Source organism: Octodon degus, unplaced genomic scaffold (assembly GCF_000260255.1).
Source record: "Octodon degus isolate 3935 unplaced genomic scaffold, OctDeg1.0 scaffold00035, whole genome shotgun sequence".
NCBI lineage: Eukaryota > Metazoa > Chordata > Mammalia > Rodentia > Octodontidae > Octodon > Octodon degus.
The window spans coordinates 12,805,162-12,815,195 of record NW_004524611.1 but is presented as its reverse complement, the minus strand read 5'-3'; the positions used below and the strand labels follow the sequence as shown (position 1 = coordinate 12,815,195).

The 10,034-nt window shown below is 57.9% G+C and overlaps 1 protein-coding gene across 3 annotated transcripts in view; it reads left to right on the top strand.

The window, feature by feature from the left end:
• The window catches only part of Gtf2ird1 (GTF2I repeat domain containing 1), a 74,281-nt gene that overhangs the window by 543 nt on the left and 63,704 nt on the right, over nt 1-10,034 (top strand). Inside the window, exon 1 of one of the 3 annotated variants that reach the window (XM_023714519.1) lies at nt 7-105. The exons of 1 other annotated variant lie outside the window; for it this stretch is intronic. The gene's annotated coding sequence lies outside the window, so the exon portion shown is untranslated. Of the gene's footprint in view, nt 1-6; nt 106-291; nt 429-10,034 lie in introns of those variants that run through there. One more of the 3 variants, XM_023714520.1, reaches the window with a different exon arrangement.

The window sequence follows — 10,034 nt, the reverse complement described above, 5'->3', positions numbered from 1 at the left end:
CCCCATTCTCCGGATTAATTAGGGAGGCAGAGGCAGGAGGCTGCGCGTCCTGGCCGCGGGCCGGGCCGGGGCGCCGCTGGCAGGAGCGCTTGGGGATCCTCCAAGGTAGGAGAAACTTTTGCGGGGGGCAGGAGCCCGGGCCCTGCTTCCCCCTCCCCCTGCTCCCCACCCCCACCCGCCCCTCCCCCTCAAGGTGTTCCCGAATCTGGGTCCGGCTTTTGGGTGCACGGGGGAGGCACGTGACCGGGATTAGAATTCGGGGCCGGGGGAGGGGACGGACGGACGGACTCACGGACGTCCCCCCCAACCTGCTAGGAGGGAGTGGGAGCCGAGAGCTGTCACCCCCTTTTCCTTCCCCCACCGGGTCCTTACGGAGATGGGGGGCCCCCCGGGCCGGCGCCCGCAGGCTGCTGCAGTTGGCGAATGAGGTCAGTGTGTTGCCCGCCAGGCCGGGAAGGGGGGCTGGGAAGGCCGCGCCCCCCCACCACTCTGTCCCTGGGCTGCTGTACCCCCACTCACAGGTGGAGCCCACATGCCCCGCATCCTGGATCCTTGGGGGTCCCCCAGGAGGGAACCTTGCCTGAATAGTGGCGGCTGAGCCCGAGTGGGGGGCACACTCAGGAGAACGCAGGGCGATGAGGGTTCAGAGGAGCAAGTTGGGGAAGCCCGCTCTGTGGGTGGTCTCTGAGTTGTGCCAAGGGGCGGGCAGGAGGAGGGCCCGGGGTGCTTTCTGCGTACCCCCATCCCATGGGGTCCCTGGGATGATGGCTGGACCCCAGCTTGCCAGCGGGGGAGGGAGCAGGTTTTTCCCGGCTGGGCCCAGGCTCTGAGCACCGCGTGGGGAGTTGTGCCCTCGTGGCTGGGCTGGCTGGAGGGCTCACACTCTGGGTCTGCCCTGGTGACCCGGCCTGCCAGGACCAGGCTTGGCGCAGGACTTCTGTGTGCCTGTCCGGCTGAATGGAGGGAAACAGGCATGTGGGGTCTTCCAGCTGGGCACGTGGGTGGCATATGTGCCCACGGGGTGCTGTGGGTGGCCCTGGGCAGGGAGGGCAGGCCCCATATCTCTCTGAGAATGGGCAATGGTGGGGGTGCCCTATTGCTCAGAGTGGCAGGGAGGGATGGACTGAAGCCACCTTGGCCTCTGTGGTCACTGCTGGCCCCACTGTGTGTTCAGCTGCCCTGTGGCCGGGGCTGCTGGCTCCTGGGGCTTGGGGCTTAGGAGGGGCCTGGGAGCAGTTCATTTATTTCAGCAGCGTCATTCCCAGAGAGAGAGGGCACTGGGCATTGATTATTTATTCCATAGTCCGAGCAGGAAGAGGAGGTGGGCAGCTGGCTGGCGGGGAGCTGGGGCCACCAGGTGGCCAGGAGGGATCACCTGTTTGGGGCCCAGGAGGGTGAGCTTGACTTTGGCCTGGCAGGGACCAGCGGCAGACCTGGCACCTGCTTCCGGGCACCCTGTTCTGCCGCCAGCTCAGAGGATGACCTAGAATTGGCAGTTCCAACTCCGAGGGTCCTAGAGGAACCTGGCATTGGATTGGGGGAGGGCTGGGCTCAGTAGTGCTCCACCTGCTCTCGGGAAATAGCAGAGAACTTGGGGCTGAAGGTGGGGAAGTGGGTCTCTAGGGGACAGTGTTGTTGGGCCCGCTTAACCTACTTAATATGAGGACGGTCCTCTGGGTACTCAGGGAAGGATCGTTCCTTGGCAGTGTGCTCCTTGCAAATAATTTTTGCCTGTTCATTGAAGGCAGGCTCCTAGGGCCACCTCTGGCCTGTGACACGGTGGCAGTCTTGGGGACAGTCCCAGAGGCAGCCATAATGATAGGGGTCTCAGAGGCAGCTGTGCCTGCGTAGGCAGTGAGACCTGGGCATGCATAGTTTGGTGACACCCGTTCTTGGAAACCCTAGCTGAGCATCTCAGAGTGACCTGGTGGGTGACAGTGGCTTGGGGTGTTTGTGTCCTAAGCATGACCTTGGAGCCACAGACTACATGAATCTCCCAAGCGCCACCTCTGGAGTTTGTCGCTCTTCCCACCGGCTGCACCCTGGCCACCATGTCCCGAGTGGCCTTGCTTCCTCCCAGCCCAGCTCTGTGCTGGCCCCTCCTCTTGCTGTCCCGCCCTCTCCAGGGCCCTTCCTGCCCCTCCCCTCCAGGGGCTGGGGCTCCCTTTGATGGTCCTGCCTGACTAGGGGTGGGAGGTGGGTGCCCAGGAGTGGGGGTGAGGTTGTAGAATCCACCCTTTCCTTTCCACCTTCCAGCCAGGGCTTGGCTGTGATCTCTAGCAGAAGCCTTTCTTGTCCGCAGGGCTGATCAGAGGGCTACCTCTGTCCCTGTGACATCCTGTCTGTCTTTACTCTGTCCCAACATTGATTGCACTCAGTTGTTCGTGTCAGCTGCGCCAGGGGCAGGCAGGGCGCCTGTTGAATGGCTGTGTGCCGCATGAATGAATGAATGAGTCCATGGGCAAATGAAAGAATGAGCTCCTGCTCCCCTCGTTCCTGGGCCCCACTTTCCCCCACCCCATCACCTCACCTTGATCTTCCCAAAACCCATGCATGAGGCTCTGCTCCCTAAATCACATCCATCCTACTTTTCCTGGTGGCTGGAGAGCATGGGAACCCCTGGGGAGCAGGACCAGCAGTGGAATTCACAGATGCCAGAGGGGTCCCCCATGCTGGGTTCAGGTTTGAAAAAGAGGCTCCCAAAAGGACCAGGGACCCTTGGAGAGACTGATGGAACTAGAGGCAGGTGGGGTGGTGCACCTGGCCAGAGGCTGTGAGAGGTGGGGCTGTCCAGGCTGCAGGGGTAGGTGATGGGGTCCGGTGGAGGGCCAGCCCCCTTGAGTGGACTCTACAAGCAGCAGAGTTGTTCCTCAGGCCGCTCTGTGCTCTCTGGAACAATGCTGGTCCATGGTTTCCTTGCTGTTCTTTGGAATTTTGTTTTGTTATTGCACTACCAGGATGGAACCCAGTGCTTTTGCATTGAATTAAATCCCCACCCCTTTATTTTTTGATGTGAGGTCTCATTAAGTTGAGGAGTTGCTCTGTCTAAACTGGAACTTGGTGATCCTCCTGCCTCAGCCTGCCAGAGTGCTGGGATGATGGGCCGAGCCACTACACCTGGCTCTTCCATCCTAAAGGTTCCAAGCCCAGATGTCTCTCGGCTGTAGAGTTGAGCAGTGTGGGTTTAGGGGACAGAGCACTTTGGGAGGCCCCAGTGCTATAGCAGTTCCTCCCCTCCCTGTCCCATACCCCAACTCTATCTCCCTCCCACAGGACTTCCGGTCCCAGGTCCCACCCCCTTCCCTCTGGGTCTCCAGGACTGATGGACTTGGTTTAGCTCCATGGCTCCCTAAGTGTGGTGTGCTCTCAGCTGAGGTGACACCTGTCCCGCATTTCCTCTGTGCGCAGACTTGGGGTGCTCTCTGGGAGCTGGGGCAGGGAGCAGAACTCTCCTTCCTGATGCCCTCCTCTCGGCCCTGGGCCTGGCTATCCCAGAGCTGTTTCAGGCCCACCTGCCTCGCTTCTTCAGGCCCACCTGCTCCGGGTTGCTAGATTTAGCGAATGAAAATAAGGATGCCTGGTTAAATTAGGGTTTCGGGTGGGTGCCGGATGAGGCGGTGTTTGGGGTGTGCTGCTGCGGGGACCTGCTTATCTTGCAGCCCTACTGCTGCAGCCTGAGTGGGGGGCTGTTGGGAGCCGGGGAGGTGTGGCTGGGCCTGGAGTTGGGGTCCTGCCCCAAGACTCAGGGGAGTCTGCAGCAAGCTTGCCCCACTCGTGGTCACCCTAACTTCTCTAAGGTTTTCTCTAGTCTGTGGTCCGAGGGCCCTGTTAGTCCTGTTCAGCTTGGGTGGCATGGGAGGTGGCTTTGGAGTGACTAATGGGCCTCACAGGGCTCCTCAGCCCAGAAAGCCTTGTTTCAGAGTCCTCTGGGCCAGTATGCCCCAGACAGTGCTGGAAGGAGGCGGGAAGTTTCCGGAGATACCCTCATTTGTACACCAAGCTAAGATTCTCCATCAAGATGTGCACAGCTGGGGCTGGGGAGATACCTTGGTGGTCTAAGTGCCTGCCTGGCAAAGCTCGAGGACCCAGGTTCGATCTCTGGTACCACATGCCATGCTGGCCCTGGGCCCAGCTGGCCACCAAAACTGGGTGAGGTGACGCACACCTGTAATTCCAGCACTGGGGATGCTGAGACAGGAAGATCACTATGAGTCCGAGCTGCATAGCAAGGCCCTGTTCCCAATCAATCAATCAATCAATCAATCTTAAAAGATATGCAAAGCTGAGCTGAGCCCGGCAGTACATGCCTGCAATCCCATTAGTTAGGGGGCTGAATCAGGAGGATGACAACTTAGAGGCAGCCTGTGTGACATAGCAAAACTTTGTTGCAAAAACAGAAACAAAAGGTTTGCACAGCCAGGTGGGAGCGCGGAAGACAGGTTCTGTGCTGTCCCCATTTCCTGCAGGAAGATCTTGCCTCAGGGTGGCTCTGTGGCAAAGGTAGTCTGGTCGCTCTTGGTCCCTATCCATGTCTGTAACTGAAGGCTGCAGGCTGGATGATTGTAAAAGAACTCAGATTTCCTCAGCCTGTGGCTCTAGAAGTTCAAGATTGTGGGCCATGAGTGGGAAGGACTCGAGCTGAGATCTGGCTTGGACCCCTGGGGGGGGGGTCGGTCTCTCTCTCTCTCTCTCTCTCTCTCTCTCTCTCTCTCTCTCTCTCTCTCTCCCCCTCTCTCTCCCTCTCTCTCTCCCTCTCTCCTTTGCAGTACTAGGCCCTCAGTCCAGGGTGTCATGCTGAGCTACATCCCCAGCCCTTTGTAAGTATTTTTTGAGACAGGTTCTCGTTCAGTGACTGCATTGTCCAGTTTGGGCTTGAATTCACACTCTTCTGCCTCAGCCTCCCGGAGTGAGGAGATGACAAGCGTGCAGCATCATGCCTGACTCTCTCCCAGTCCCCTCCTAAGCCACTGGTGCTGTTATGGGACCCCTTCGTGCCTCCCATTGATCCCTCACCATGTCTTCTGTTGGGGTTCCCTCTTAATACCTCGCATAGGGGATTATATTTCAGCATGTTTCCCTTGCCTTTCAAACCCCTGTTTAGTGGTTATTGGGACCAGCTGCACTCCGCAATGCTGGTGTCCCAGGCTGGGGTCCCCTGTGAGCCCTGCAGTGGGGAGTCTGGCCTGGAAGTGAGAGGCTGGGGTCCCCTGGTCCATAACCTCTGACCTGGACTGGACATGTTGCTTGCATCTGGATTGATGCCCGGGGTACTCCGGGTCTGGGTTGTCCCCCAGGTGCCTGTGTCATCCCAGGCCTGCACAGGGAAGGGCTCACTCTGCAGAGGCTGTTTGTCCTGCAGGGTTGGGGACAAAGCTGGTGAATACCTGTGTCCTCTGTGTGCCGTTAAAGAACTTTGCCCAGTGTGCACTTCTGGGGCCCCACCCTCCGCAGGACAGAGAAAGTCCCTGGCCTGGCCCCTGGCCGTGCAGATCTGTGCTGTCCTGAGTTCGAGTTTCCAGAGTCCCATAAATGGGCTCACACTGTAGGCCCGACCTTGGAGGCTGGTTTTCTTGGCTGTCCCTTGCAGGTCATTCCCCGGGTGTCCTCATCATGGGACTGGGCTGGGTGTGTCGGGAGCAGGTTCCTCCTGGTGGCAGGCAGTCTGAAAGGCCACATGCCAAGCCCTGCCCCTCCCAGCACCCCAAGAAGGGGACTCTTCTCCTTCCCATGGGAGTGCTGTGGGGGGGCCCTGTGGCAGCGCCTGAGCCCCATCTCCTCCCACATTGACCCCGAGCCAGGAGAGCAGCACACTTTTGTCCTCAGAGCTGGAATTTCATCCTGCGTTTCTGGTGACTCAAACAGCGAAGGCTGCGATGAAATTACACCTTCCTGCTGCCACCCTCAGAGGGGCCCGGGTGGGCGCCCAGCACCTAGACAGCAGGAGGCTGGCAGAACTGGGGCACCTCCCCCAGCTCCTGGAACCCTCTCCCTGCCAGCAAAAGCGTCGGGGGTCCCAGCCTGAACTACTCAGTCCTCTGGGTGTGCTGCTTGGGTAGAAATCCTGCGTCTCTGTGAAGGAGGGTGCCTGGAGTCTGGGGCAGGATTTAGGGTCAGGCAGAACCCAGCTGCTTCACCCCTGGTGGCTTAACATTTCCAGGGGCCTCAGTTTGCTAAGTTTTACTTTTTTTTTGTTTTTGTTTTTTGGGGGAGGGTCCTGGGAATCAAACTCGGGACCTTGAAGCACTATGCCACAAGCTACGTTGCCGGCCATTTATTTTTACTGTTATTTCTTGCGGTGCTGGGGATTGAACCCAGGGCCTTTGGCCTGAGCCACATGTTCAGCCCTTTCTCAATTTCACTATTCTGAGACAAGTTCTCTCCAGGCAGGGGCCACATTTGCCGTCCTCCTGCCTCAGCCTTCCACAGTGCTGCTGGGATTATAGGCCTGTGGCACCATACCCGGCTTGGTTTTACTCATCTTTGAAGAGGGGAACAGAAGGCTTTGTTTGTGGGGTCCATTCGAGACCCACTTGCGGATCTCCACAGAGCATTTTAAGGCTCTAGCTGCCTGTGTCCCCTCAGCAACAGTGACATCTGTGTTTAGCCCAGTTACTTCATAGAGCTCTCCATAAAATTTTAGTTGACATACCCTTGGGATGTACCGTGGGAACAGATGTCTGTGTGGGCAGCACTGAGGTTCTGGGTGGCCATGGAAGCTTGCAGTGGGCCAGTCCCGGCCTGTCTCCAGCCATCACCTGTGACAGTAGCCTGACTGGCTGGGCCTCAGTTTCACTATCTGGAGAATGGCACTGCATGGGTTGGGTTGATGCTGGGGTGTGTTGTACAGGGGCTCACCTAGTGGGAGCTGGGTGGTTTTGATTGGCAAACCCACATGTGGCTTTGGTGGGCATCATAGCTTCCTAAGGCAACAGCTCCTAGCTGGCCATGTGGCTGGTGTGGGTGTCTAGAGAGATTCTTTGTTTTACTTTTGTTATTATTATTTTTTGCACAGGGGAAATTGAACTCAGGAGCTTGATATGGAGCTACATCTTCAGCCCTTTTTGTTATTTTTAGTCTGGAGACAAGGTCGTCAAGTTGCCCAGACTGGGCAGGCTTTAACTTAGGAGCTTCCTGCCTCAGCCTCCCCAAGTGCTGGGACTGGAGGCATGTGCTGCCACATCCAGCTGAGATTCAGGGTTTTCTCTGCATGTGTTTTGCTGGGAACGGAAGCTAGGACTTTAGGTGTGTCAGACAAGCTCTCTGCCACTGAGTTGTGCCCCAGTCCCTGTGAGATTTGAACTTTAGTTTTAACTTTAGTTTTGGGGATACCTTCCCAAAGCAGACCCCACAGCACACCCTGGGATCCACCCCTGCGCCCTCCCACCTCTGGTCTCCTAAAGGCCTGGGCGGCTCCACCCTTCTGCCTGGTGCCGGCGGGGCCCTGGGGTGCTCCCGGGTGGCAGCCTACAGGAAAGACCCCTCTGCCCACCCATCCAGCTCTGGGGTGGTCCTGGCAGCCCCAGAGGGGCTCTGGACTGGGCCTGGGCCCTCAGTGTCTCCTGTTTATCCGGGAGCTGGTTTTTCAGGTGTGGCGGCTTCCAGCAGAGAGGCCAGGCAGGGCGTGGGGCTCTGTGAGGCGCCCTGCCCTGTGCAGCCGGCTCCCAGCTGGGCAGGTGGGAAACCACAGCCTCCCTTTGATCCCAGCCCTTCGCCCTTCTGCCTGCCGGGCGCCTCCGAGGGTGAGGGTAAGGTGCTCCTGTTTGTCCTGAGTCAGAGGCGCTGCCCACATTGCAGCTCAGCTACGGAGCCTCGGAAGCCAGGCAGGTGCGGGTTCAAGTCTCAGCTGGTGATGGGACTCCCTCATTCCCCATTCTGTGCTTGCCCTCAGCCCCTGGAGCACAGGATTGGCTGAACCTCAGTGGACCTGCTGGGCCCTGTCTGCCTGGCCACCCCCAGATGCTCGGCCCTGGGGAGATCAGCTCTGTCTAGGCTTGTGCGGGCTGGCCCAGGGCTGCCTGGGAGGGACCTTGGGATCACGCGTGCGCACATTCTCTCTTCCCTTTCTTCTCATCTCTCGTGCTCGGCCCCCCACCTCTGCCACACTAGGGATTCAATCCAGGGACTGTACACTGAGCTGAGCTGAGCTACATCCCCAGTGCTGTTGCTTTTGAGACAGGGGCCTACTGAGTTTCCCAGACTGAGCTGGAATTTACAGCCCTCCTGCCTCAGCCTCCCGGAATGCTGGGATCGCAGCTGTGTGCTCCCTCCCACACCCAGCTCCTCACAGCTTTCCCTGAGCATGTGCTTTTCATGCTGTTGCCTCACTGGGCTGATACAGCTGCAGGTCGGGCTGGGACTTCTGTTGTCCCAAGCTGGTGTCCCCAGCCCAGGTGTCCGCATTATAGACTGTGTGCAGGTGCCCCGGGCTAGTCTGTTACCTACTTTGGGCATCTGGGGCCAGGCTGGGGTGGGGGTGGGGTCTTTGAAGGTGGGGGTGTCCTCCACCACCAGTCCTGCCTCACCAGCTGCCCCCTCCCCTGGTGACTGGGGAGTGCTGTGTGTCCCCATTTCTGGGACAGCCCCATTCAGGGTTCTCTTCTATGAACACGAGCGGATCAGACGCATGCGTGATGCTGTGTGTGTCTGTCTGCATGTTGTGTATGCGGAGGGATCGTGTGTGTGTCCACTCGTGCATGCAGGCACTGAATCCTGGTCACCAGCCTGGCCAGGGCCGCCACCCCTTAGCCCCTGTCACCCGGACATGGGGGTGAGCATGGCCCTGGCCGACAGGATGCTGAGGACAGGGGGAACAGAGAGGTAGGCCTGGCCCTTGTGAGATGAAGCTGTGAGCGGCAGAGGCCGGGGTCAGCCTCAGCTGCGGCTCCAGGGGTTCAAGTCCCTTCCTCCCTGCCGTGTTGTTTCAATTTTTAGTTACTCATTTTGTTTTCTTGTTCCCTGTGTGGCACCGGAGATGAAAGCCAGGGCCTTGCCACTGAGTACATCCCAGCTCTTTTTGTTTTTGTTTTGAGACAAGGTATTGCTGAATCACCCGGTGGGTGGGCTCTTACTGGGGTCTTCCTGCCTCAGCCTCCTGAAGCACCAGGATTACAGTGCACTGCCTCACCACATCCAGGTACAATCTTTTTTTTGGTACCAGAAATTGAGCTCGGGACCTCGTGCTTGCTAGGCAGGTACTGTGCCACTGAGCTATATCCCTGTCCCTATTTTCTTATAAAACAGGTTCTGCCTTAGTCAGTTTTGCTCAGCTGTGGGATAGTGTAAGTACCATACTCTGGGGTAAATACCTAGAAATGAAAATGCTGAGTTATATAGATTAGGGTGACCTTTTGAGGAACTTCTGGTCTGTTGTGCGTAGCAGATGGGCTATTTTATATCTCTAACAGCAGAGTAGATAAGAGTTCTGGTTTCTCTGCATAGCCATCAAGACTCGTTAAGTGTGTCTTCTCCATTGTAGCCATCCTAGAAGGAATGAAGTACTGGCTCTGTTTTTGATTTAGCATGTTGGGTTTTGTCTTCATGGTCACAAAATGGCTACATCACCTCCAGTCATCACATCATGGTCCAAATTGAAAGGAAGAAAGCAGATTCTTCCACCTCTCAAAGTTTTGCCTTCACACATGCCCTTGTCATTGACACCTCTGTGTCCTGTAGCTACAAGTGGCCCAAGAAGGACAGGAGTTGGCCCGGTGTCCTAAAGGGAAGAAGGGTCTTTGCCTCCTGGCTTAGACTTGGGTAAACTTTCTCTTTCTGGGAACATGTAGAGGGCATGTAGAGCCCACCACCAGTGGGAAGCAGCTGAGGGGGTGTGGGCAGGGCTGTCGGCCTCCCGTGGCACCAGGCTTCTTGGCCTCTACTCAGCCCTTGAAGGGTGCAGCCTGGCCCCCTCCCCAGCCCTGGCTGCTTTCAAAGCTGCCTGGGAACTGGGCAAGGTGGTGCCCACCTGTAATCCTGGCACTGCAGGAGCACTGGGCAAGGTGGTGCCCACCTGTAATCCTGGCACTGCAGGAGCACTG